This window comes from Hordeum vulgare, chromosome 3H, assembly GCF_904849725.1.
Source record: "Hordeum vulgare subsp. vulgare chromosome 3H, MorexV3_pseudomolecules_assembly, whole genome shotgun sequence".
In the NCBI taxonomy this organism is placed as follows: Eukaryota; Viridiplantae; Streptophyta; class Magnoliopsida; order Poales; family Poaceae; genus Hordeum; species Hordeum vulgare.
Genome location: NC_058520.1, coordinates 155,066,294 through 155,077,088, shown reverse-complemented (window position 1 = coordinate 155,077,088; position 10,795 = coordinate 155,066,294).

Here is a 10,795-nt window from a genome sequence, read left to right as displayed (position 1 = left end):
GAATCCTTGGCACTGAGGTTCAAACGATAAGATCTTCGTAGAATATGTAGGATCCAATATGGGCATCCAGGTCCTGCTATTGGATATTGACCGAGGAGTCCCTCGGGTCATGTCTACATAGTTCTCGAACCCGCAGGGACTGCACACTTAAGGTTCTATGTTGTTTTATGTGTATTTGAGTTAAATGGTTGGTTACCGAATGTTCTTCGGAGTCCCGGATGAGATCACGGACATCACGAGGGTTTCCGGAATGGTCCGGAGACGAAGATTGATATATAGGATGACCTTATTTGATTACCGGAAAGTTTTCGGCATTACCGGGAATGTACCGGGAGTGGCGAATGGGTTCCGGATGTTCACCGGGGGGCAGCCCACCCCGGCGAAGCCCATAGGCCTTAGGGGTGCCGCACCAGCCCTTAGTGGGCTGGTGGGCAAGCCCAAGAAGGCCCCTACGCAGGATAAGAGAAAATCAAAGAGAAAAAAAAGGGGAAGTGGGAAGGAAGGGAAGGACTCCACCTTCCAATCCTAGTTGGACTAGGATTGGAGGAGGATTCCTCCTCCCCCCCTTCGGCCGACCCCCTTGGGGCTCCTTGAGCCTCAAGGCAAGGCCCCTCCCCTCCCTCCTATATATACGGAGGTATTAGGGCTGATTTGAGACAACTTTGCCACGGCAGCCCGACCACATACCTCCACGGTTTTTCCTCTAGATCGCGTTTATGCGGAGCTCGGGCGGAGCCCTGCTCAGATTAGATCACCACCAACCTCCGGAGCGCCATCACGCTGCTGTTGAACTCATCTACCTCTCCATCTCTCTTTCTGGATCAAGAAGGCCGAGATCATCGTCGAGTTGTACGTGTGATGAACGCGGAGGTGCCGTCCGTTCGGCACTAGATTGGAGCGGATCGTGGGACGGATCGCGGGACGGTTCGCGGGGCGGATCGAGGGCCGTGAGGACATTACACTACATCAACCGCATTTATTAACGCTTCTGTTGTGCGATCTACAAGGGTACGTAGATCGGAAATCCCCTCTGCTAGATGGACATCACCATGATAGATCTTCGTGCACGTAGGAAAATTTTTGTTTCCCATGCGACGTTCCCCAACAGTGGCATCATGAGCTAGGTTCATGCGTAGATGTCATCTCGAGTAGAACACAAAAGTTTTTGTGGGCGGTGATGTGCGATTTGCTGCCCTCCTTAGTCTTTTCTTGATTCCGCGGTATTGTTGGATCGAAGCGGCTCGGACCGACATTACTCGTACGCTTACGAGAGACTAGTTTCATCGCTACGAGCAACCCCGTTGCTCAATGATGACTGGCAAGTGTCGGTTTCTCCAACTTTAGTTTAATCGGATTTGACCGAGGAGGTCCTTGGATGAGGTTAAATAGCAATTCATATATCTCCGTTGTGGTGTTTGCGTAAGTAAGATGCGATCCTACTAGATACCCATGGTCACCACGTAAAACATGCAATAACAATTAGAGGACGTCTAACTTGTTTTTGCAGGGTATGCTTGTGATGTGATATGGCCAACGATGTGATGTGATATATTGGATGTATGAGATGATCATGTTGTAATAGTTAATATCGACTTGCACGTCGATGGTACGGCAACCGGCAGGAGCCATAGGGTTGTCTTTAAACTAATGTTTGTGCTTGCAGATGCGTTTACTATATTGCTAGGATGTAGCTTTAGTAGTAATAGCATGAGTAGCATGACAACCCCGATGGCGACACGTTGATGGAGATCATGGTGTGGCGCCGGTGACAGAAGATCGTGCCGGTGCTTTGGTGATGGAGATCAAGAAGCACGTGATGACGGCCATATCATGTCACTTATGAATTGCATGTGATGTTAATCCTTTTATGCACCTTATTTTGCTTAGAACGACGGTAGCATTATGAGGTGATCTCTCACTAAAATTTCAAGACGAAATTGTGTTCTCCCCGACTGTGCACCGTTGCTACATTTCATCGTTTCGAGACACCACGTGATGATCGGGTGTGATAGACTCAACGTTCACATACAACGGGTGCAAAACAGTTGCACACGCGGAACACTCGGGTTAAGCTTGACGAGCCTAGCATGTGCAGACATGGCCTCGGAACACATGAGACCAAAAGGTCGATCATGAATCATATAGTTGATATGATTAGCATAGGGATGCTTACAACTGAAACTATCCTCAACTCACGTGATGATCGGACTTGAGCTAGTGGAATTGGATCATGAACCACTCAAATGACTAGAGAGATGTACTTTTTGAGTGGGAGTTTAGCAAGTAATTTGATTAAGTTAAACTCTAATTATCTTGAACATAGTCTAAATCCACTTTGAATATATTTGTGTTGTAGATCAATGGCTCACGCGAGAGTCACCCTGAATTTTAATACGTTCCTAGAGAAAGCTAAGTTGAAAGATGATGCATGGAAGCAACTTCGTAGACTGGGTTCGTAATCTTAAGTTGCTCCTACAAGCTGGGAAGAAGGATTATGTCTTTAATGCCGCGCTAGGAGATGAACCACCCGCTACGGCTGACCAAGATGTTAAGAACGCTTGGTTAACACGTAAGGAGGACTACTCAGTAGTTCAATGTGCAGTCTTGTATCACTTAGAACCGGGACTTCAACATCGCTTTGAGCGTCATGGAGCATATGAGATGTTCCAGGAGTTGAAGTTTATCTTTCAGAAGAACGCCCGGATCGAGAGGTATGAGACCTCCGATAAATTCTATGCTTGCAAGATGGAGGAGAATTCGTCTGTCAGTGAACATGTGCTCAAAACGCTTGGGGTACTCAAACCGTCTAGCTGAGCTGGGGTTTGAACTCCCGCAAGAGGCTATCACTGACAGAATTCTTCAATCACTGCCGCCAAGCTATAAGGGCTTTGTGTTGAACTATAACATGCAAGGGATGAACAAGTCATCCGGCGAGTTATTCGCGATGCTGAAAGTCGCAGAGTCAGAACTCCGTAAAGAGCATCAAGTGTTGATGGTGAATAAGACCACTAGTTTCAAGAGAAACGTCAAAGGAAAGAAGGATAATTCGAAGAAGAGCGGCAAGCCTGTTGCCAATCCGACGAAGAAACCCAAAGCTGGACCTCAGCCTGAAACGAAGTGCTATTATTGCAAGGGTATGGGTCACTCGAAGCGCAACTGCCCCAAGTATCTGGCTGATAAGAAGGCGGCCAAAGAAAAATCAGGTATATTTGATATACATGTTATTGATGTGTACTTAACCAGCTCTCGTAGTAGTGCGTGGGTATTCGATACCGATTCTGTTGCTCATATTTGCAACTCGAAATAGGAACTTCGGAATAAGTGAAGGCTGGCGAAGGATGAAGTGACGATGCGTGTGGGAAATGGTTCCAAGGTTGATGCAATCGCCGTCGGCACAGTTTCACTTCAGTTACCATCAGGATTAGTTATGAACTTAAATAATTGTTATTTAGTGCCTGCGTTAAGCATGAACATTATATATGGATCTTGTTTATTGCGAGACGGTTACTCGTTTAAGTCAGAGAATAATTGTTGTTCTATTTCTATGAGTAATATCTTTTATGGTCATGCACTCAATGTGAGAGGATTGTTCATATTGAATCTTGATAGTGATAATACACATATACATAACATTGAGACCAAAAGAGTTGGAGTTAACAATGATAGCGCCATGTTTTTATGGCACTGCCGCTTAGGTCATATTGGTGTAAAGCGCATGAAGAAAATCCATACCGATGGACTTTTGGAGTCACTTGACTTCGATTCACTTGACACGTGCGAACCATGCCTCATGGGCAAGATGACTAAAACTCCGTTCTCCGGAACAATGGAGCATGCAAGTGACTTGTTGGAAATCATACATACCGATGTGTGTGGTCCGATGAGTGTGGAGGCACGCGGCAGATATCGTTATTTTCTCACCTTCACTGACAATTTGAGTAGATATGGTTATGTCTAATTGATGAAGCACAAGTCTGAAACATTTGAAAAGTTCAAGCAATTTCAGAGTGAAGTTGAAAATCATCATAACAAGAAGATCAAGTTCCTACGGTCTGATCGTGGGGGTGAATATCTGAGTTTCGAGTTTGGTGCTCACTTAAGACAATGTGGAATTGTTTCACAGCCGCCTCGAACATCACAGCGTAATGGTGTGTCCGAACGTCGTAATCGTACTTTATTAGAGATGGTGCGATCTATGATGTCTCTTACTGATTTGTCGTTATTGTTTTGGGGTTATGCATTAGAAACAGCTGCATTCACTTTAAATAGGGCACCATCAAAATCCGTTGAGACGACACCATACGAACTGTGGTATGGCAAAAGACCAAAGTTGTCGTTTCGTAAAGTTTGGGGATGTGATGCTTATGTCAAAAAGCTTCAGCCTGAAAAGCTGGAACCCAAAGTGGAAAAGTGTGTCTTCATAGGTTACCCAAAAGAGACAGTTGGGTATACCTTCTATCTCAAATCCGAGGGCAAAGTGTTTGTTGCTAAGAACGGAGCTTTTCTCGAGAAGGAGTTTCTCTCGAGAGAATTGAGTGGGAGGAAGATAGAACTTGATAAGGTTGTCGAACCTCTAATCCCTCTAGATGGTGGCGCAGGGCAAGGGGAAACCCCTGTCGTTGCGACGCCGGTTGAGGAGGAAGTTAATGATGATGATCATGAAACTCCGGATCAAGTTCCTATCGAACCTCGCAGGTCGACGAGACCACGTACTACTCCAGAGTGGTACGGTAATCCCGTCTTATCAATTATGTTGTTGGACAACAATGAGCCTGCGAATTATGAAGAAGCAATGGTGGGCCCGGATTCCAACAAATGGCTGGAGGCCATGAAGTCCGAGATATGATCTATGTATGAAAACAAAGTGTGGACTTTGGAAGTACTACCTGAAGGCCGCAAGGCTATTCAGAACAAATGGATCTTTAAGAAGAAGACGGACGCTGACGGTAATGTGACCGTTTATAAAGCTCGACTTGTGGCAAAGGGTTTTTCACAAGTTCAAGGGATTGACTACGATGAGACATTCTCACCCGTAGCCATGCTTAAGTCCGTCCGAATCATTTTTCGATTATGAAATCTGGCAGATGGATGTCAAAACAGCGTTCCTTAACGGTTTCCTTAAGGAAGAGTTGTATATGATGCAACCCGAAGGTTTTGTCGATCCTAAAAATGCTAACAAAGTGTGCAAGCTCCAGCGATCCATTTATGGACTGGTGCAAGCATCTCGGAGTTGGAATAAATGCTTTGATGAGGTGATCAAAGCATTTGGGTTTATACAAGTGGTTGGAGAATCTTTTATTTACAAGAAAGTGAGTGGGAGCTCTGTGGCGTTTCTAATATTATATGTGGATGACATATTGCTGATTGGAAACAACGTGGAGTTTTTGGAGAGCATAAAGGATTACTTGAATAAAAGTTTCTCTATGAAGGACCTAGGAGAAGCTGCTTGCATTCTAGGCATTAAGATCTATAGGGATAGATCGAAACGCCTGATAGGACTTTCACAAAGCACATACCTTGATAAAGTTTTGAAGAGGTTCAAAATGGAACAGTCCAAGAAGGGGTTCTTGCCAGTTTTACAAGGTACGATATTGAGTAAGACTCAGTGCCCACCAACTGATAAAGATAGAGAGCATATGAGCACCGTCCCCTTTGCTTCAGCCATAGGTTCTATCATGTATGCGATGTTGTGCACAAGACCGGACGTTCGCCTGCCATAAGTATGGCAGGCAGGTTCCAGAGTAATCCAGGAGTGAATCACTGGACAGCAGTCAAGAATATCCTGAAGTACCTGAAAAGCACTAAGGAGATGTTTCTCGTGTATGGAGGTGACGAAGAGCTCGCCGTAAAGGGTTACGTCGATGCAAGCTTTGACACAGATCCGGACGACTCTAAGTCGCAGACCGTATACGTATTTATTCTTAATGGGGGTGCGGTAAGCTAGTGCAGTTCCAAGCAAAGCGTCGTAGCTGATTCTACATGTGAAGCGGAGTACATGGCTGCCTCGGAGGCAGCTAAGGAGGGTGTCTGGATGAAGCAGTTCATGACGGATCTTGGAGTGGTGCCGAGCGCGCTGAATCCAATAACCCTGTTTTGTGACAACACGGGTGCCATTGCCTTAGCACAGGAACCACGGTTTCACAAGAAGACCAGACACATCAAACGACGCTTCAACCTCATTCGCGACTACGTCGAGGAGGAGGACGTGAATATATGCAAAGTGCACACGGATCTAAATGTCGCAGACCGCTGACTAAACCTCTTCCATGGGAAAAGCATGATCAACACCAGAACTATATGGGTGTTAGATTTATTACAATGTAATTCGCATGGCGATGTGAGGACTAGATTATCGACTCTAGTGCAAGTGGGATACTGTTGGAATTATGCCCAAGAGGCAATGATAAATAAGTTATTATTATAATTCTTGTATCAAGATAATCGTTTATTATCCATGCTATAATTGTATTGAATGAAGACTTAGATACATGTGTGGATACATAGATAAAACACTGTCCCTAGTAAGCCTCTAGTTGGCTAGCCAGTTGATCAAGGATAGTCAGGGTCTTCTGACTATGTACAAGGTGTTGTTGCTTGATAACTAGATCACATCATTGGGTGAATCATGTGATGGACTAGACCCAAACTAATAGACGTAGCATGTTGATCGTGTCATTTTGTTGCTACTGTTTTCTGCGTGTCAAGTATTTATTCCTATGACCATGAGATCATATAACTCACTGACACCGGAGGAATGCTTTGTGTGTATCAAACGTCACAACCTAACTGGGTGACTATAAAGATGCTCTACAGGTATCTTCGAAGGTGTCCGTTGAGTTGGTATGGATCAAGACTGGGATTTGTCACTCCGTGTGACGGAGAGGTATCTTGGGGCCCACTAGGTAATACAACATCACACACAAGCCTTGCAAGCAATGTGACTTAGTGTAAGTCATGGGATCTTGTAATACGGAACGAGTAAAGAGACTTGCCGGTAAACGAGATTGAAATAGGTATGCGGATACTGACGATCGAATCTCGGGCAAGTAACATACCGAAGGACAAAGGGAATGACATACGGGATTATATGAATCCTTGGCACTGAGGTTCAAACGATAAGATCTTCGTAGAATATGTAGGATCCAATATGGGCATCGAGGTCCCGCTATTGGATATTGACCGAGGAGTCCCTCGGGTCATGTCTACATAGTTCTCGAACCCGCAGGGTCTGCACACTTAAGGTTCGATGTTGCTTTATGCGTATTTGAGTTATATGGTTGGTTACCGAATGTTGTTCGGAGTCCCGTATGAGATCACGGACATCACGAGGGTTTCCGAAATGGTCCAGAGACGAAGATTGATATATAGGATGACCTCATTTGATTACCAGAAAGTTTTCGGCATTACCGGGAATGTACCGGGAGTGACGAATGGGTTCCGGATGTTCACCGGGGGGGGGGGGCAGCCCACCCCGGGGAAGCCCATAGGCCTTAGGGGTGCCGCACCAGACATTAGTGGGCTGGTGGGAAAGCCCAAGAAGGCTCCTGCGTAGGACAAGAGAAAATCAAAGAGAAAAAAGGGGAAATGGGAAGGAAGGGAAGGACTCCACCTTCCAATCCTAGTTGGACTAGGATTGGAGGAGGATTCCTCCTCCCCCCCCCCTTTGTCCGAACCCCTTGGGGCTCCTTGAGCCTCAAGGAAAGGCCCCTCCCCTCCCTCCTATATATACGGAAGTATTAGGGCTGATTTGAGACAACTTTGCCACGGCAGCCCGACCACATACATCCACGTTTTTTCCTCTAGATCGCGTTTTTGCGGAGCTCGGGCGGAGCCCTGCTGAGATTAGATCACCACCAACCTCCGGAGCACCGTCATGCTGCCGGAGAACTCATATACCTCTTCGTCTCTCTTGCTGGATCAAGAAGGCCGAGATCATCGTCGAGCTATATGTGTGCTGAACGCGGAGGTGCCGTCCGTTAGGCACTAGATCGGAGCGGATCATGGGACGGATCGCGGGACGGTTTGTGGGACGGTTCGCGGGGCAGATCGAGGGACATGAGGACGTTCCACTACATCAACCGCGTTTATTAACACTTCTACTGTGCGATCTAGAAGGGTACGTAGATCGGAAATCCCCTCTCTTAGATGGACATCACCATGATAGGTCTTCGTGCGCGTAGGAATTTTTTTTGTTTCACATGCGACGTTCCCCAACATCATCCACTTCATCTGCAGCCTTTCTCATCAGCTCTTCTTCATCCTCATTTGCACTTCTTGGGCCTGTATTACCATCAACAGGCAAAGAATTGTCATCCTTCTCCTTATCTTTGTCATCAACTTGAATGCCAAACATTTCGGCCATATCAATGTCAGATTTTGGTGTAATGACCAAATCTATTTTTTCATTTAACTCTACTACGTTCCAGTCAACAACAATCTTCCTAGCACCATGGGTTCCCTCCTCTCCATCTGCATCAATCCCTGTATCTTCAGCTACTACAGTCGGTTCAGTCCACAATGCCAACATATTCTTTTGTGAAACCCACTCATCATCTTCCAGCTATGCAGGCATCTTTGATGGCACATAACCAACTCTGGAATGAGTTTGCAGATCAATTAGCTCTGCATAAAATGTTACTTCTTTGCCTGCCCACCCTTCTTGCTGATCAATTTCAGCAACCATGGATTCTCCATCTTCAATTCTAACATATTCACCATAATAGTTGTCGAAATGTTGCAGAGATACCTCTTGTTCTGGACCCCAAACAATACTCTCCCCAATTCTCTCCACCAAATTGCCCACAGCCTTCTCCTTCATGCTCTCCAATTCCTGGGGATCAACATCTGCAAGTTCGACATCCAACCTCACAATGGTATCTCTATAAATGTCTTGGACACTGCCATCACTGAGCTTGGCTATACATGGAAAAAATTCCACTATAATCGCGAATGTGGTGGCACAACCGGAACCTCCCCTGTTTTGTCAATGCCGGGCAGCGACAGTGTAAGCTACAGTCACTACCAAATCGAGTTCGATAATAGCTAAAAGAGAAAAGAAGGCGGCATTACCGATTTGAAGTTCTGTCTCCTCACTCCATCTCATTCAGCCCCCACGCTCCTAACCAATCGAGATTCTAAATAACCAAGAAACAGGAGAAACAGAGCATGAGGGGCCCGAGCATGAGGCCACAAATCTATCCAAAATTCTCGGAAATGGGACTAGGGTTTCAAAAATACTCACTCGCAATAGCTTTGCCGCTGCCAAGAAAGGCGCTCCACCACCGCGGAGAAGAAACCGATGCCTCTATCGGAGAAGATGCTCACGGCGGCGCCGCTCGCCCAGTCCAGCACGGTCGAGCCGAGCATGGTCACACAGTCACCGGTCGAGTAATGGACGGTTGACTCTTGACGACGTGGCTTGATGACCCACAAGTATAGGGGATCAATCGTAGTCCTTTCGATAAGTAAGAGTGTCGAACCCAACGAGGAGCAGAAGGCTGTGATAAACAGTTTTCAGCAAGGTAATAACTGCAAGCATTGAAAGTAGCGGTAACAAGTGATGGTGTAGTGAGGTGAAACGTAGCAAGCGAAAAGTAACAAGTAACAAGTAGTAGCAACAGTGCAGCAAGTGGCCCAATCCCTTTTGTAGCAAGGGACAAGCCTGAACAAAGTCTTATAAGAGGAAAAATGCTCCCGAGGACACATGGGAATTTGTGTCATGCTAGTTTCATCATGTTCATATGATTCGCGTTAGTTACTTTGATAGTTTGATATGTGGGTGGACTGGCGCTTGGGTACTGCCCTTACTTGGACAAGCATCCCAATTATGATTAACCCCTCTCGCAAGCATCCGCAACTACGAAAGAAGAATTAAGACAACGTCTAACCATAGCATTAAACTAGTGGATCCAAATCAGCCCCTTACGAAGCAACGCATAGACTGGGGTTTAAGCTTCTGTCACTCTAGCAACCCATCATCTACTTACTACTCCCCAATGCCTTCCTCTAGGCCCAAATATGGTGAAGTGTTATGTAGTTGACGTTCACATAACACCACTAGAAGAAAAGACAACATACATCATATCAAAATACTGAACGAATACCAAATTCACATGACTATTATTAGCATGACTTATCCCATGTCCTCGGGAACAAAAGTAACTACTCACAAAGCATAATCATAATCATGATCAGAGGTGCAATGAATAGCATCAAGGATCTGAACATAAATTCTTCCACCAAGTAATCCAACTAGCATCAATTACAAAGAGTAATCTACACTACTAGCAACCTTACAAGTACCAATCGGAGTCGCGAGACGGAGATTGGTTACAAGAGATGAACTAGGGATTGGAGAGGAGATGGTGCTGATGAAGATGTTGATGGAGATGACTCCCCTCCGACGAGAGGAGTGTTGGTGATGACGATGGCGACGATTTCCCCCTCCGGGAGGGAAGTTTCCCCGGCAGGATCGTCCTGCCGGAGCTCTAGATTGGATCTGCTCAAGTTCCGCCTCGTGGCGGCGGCGAAACCACGAAAAAGCTCCTTCCTGATTTTTTCTGGAACGAAACCCTTCATATAGCAAAGGAGGGGGGCTAGTGGGCCGTCAGGGATCCCACACGCCATGTTGCCGCTACCAGGCTTGTGGGGCCTTGGTAGCTCCCCTCTGGTACTTCTTTCGCCCAGTATTTTTTATATATTCCCGAAAAAAGCCACGTTGATTTTTAGGGCATTTGGAGTTGTGCAGAATAGAGGACTCAGACTTGCTCCTTTTCCAGTCCAGAATTCCAGCTGT